We start from the raw sequence: 1267 nt of genomic DNA, 5'->3' as shown, positions 1-1267 counted from the left end.
GCATCAGCCCGTTAGCTTTTGCAAGGGCAACGGTACTTAAGAGGTGACCCTTGCCTGCGTTCAGGTCTTATCACTCTCCCAGGAGCTGCAGTGCTCTGCGAAAGAGACTCTTGCTCTTCATGCAGACAAATGAGTTAAATCAAACCCTGACATAGATGCCTTTAACAGCAACTTTGCCCTAAGAAATTCAAGCTGAATTCAACCCACATTGTCTTAGTAGAGCAACCACTATTAAATCATGTGCATGCATGGGTGCAGTAGCACCTGTATAAACCTACTGCTGCCAATCTGAGCCATCGTGCACTCCAGTATTGAAACAAACATCAACTAGCAATTCCCAGGTGCTGTGGGCTGTGTCCGGACCTTGCAGCTTGCTCAGCTGCGCTCCTACTGCAACTCCTCCTGCGACTGTTTATTTGCATTCAAAACCCGTGATCATCAGATTATGCATTAAAGCACACTTTGAGGCTTCAAGCACAAAGGCCTGTTTGAAAGCTTAAGAGGAGCAAGAAGAAGGTTCTTTCCAGTAGCATTTCGCAGGCAGGCAGTTTTAATATCCTTTGCCTGGGCTTCACATAGGTGAGATTTTTGTCTTCCATCACCATAAACTGCTCACCACCTTTCTAAGTTCCCCATGCAGTAAATAGCACAAACATTAACATAGCTGTCAATAAACCAGCTGAATCCAACCGGTGGTTTTTTTAGTCACTCCTTATATAGCTGTAATTCAAGAGAAAACGGTACTTCCAAGTTTCTGCTCAAACTTTCTGGCATTCAACAAGGAAAACATCTCTGAACATCCCCTTTTTCTCTCAGATTTTTCTCCCTTTACTCTGAAGGTCAAAGGTTTAATTTGTATGCTCATCTCTCTCTTTCAGTCTCCAACATATCCCTAATTGAAATTTGACACATATACCCATTAGCTGAATTTATTCTTTTTCCACGCTTCATTAACAATGCTCTTTGCTATATTACGACGCTAATGCTCATCATAAAACGCTCTCCTATGCAGTGTGGCTTACAATGGATGGTGATTGATGTTATCAAAGGTAACATGGAATCTAGAAGGTATAACTTTACATGCTGAAATTGCAAGCTGCGGCAGGAATCTTGACAGTCAGGGACATATCCTGACTTCACAAGGTCTGTTAGAGAGTGTAAAATGCCAGCTGATTTCTGTGATGCAGCAGCATTAACCCAGCTAAAGCAGAATCCATCCACCCCTGCGCTCTCCGAACCCGAGTCTGTCACAATGAACTTCTGGCTG

Source organism: Falco punctatus, assembly GCF_963210335.1.
Source record: "Falco punctatus genome assembly, chromosome: 8".
Taxonomy (NCBI): domain Eukaryota; kingdom Metazoa; phylum Chordata; class Aves; order Falconiformes; family Falconidae; genus Falco; species Falco punctatus.
The sequence above is the reverse complement of the archived record's forward strand: the minus strand, read 5'-3'. Positions refer to the sequence as shown.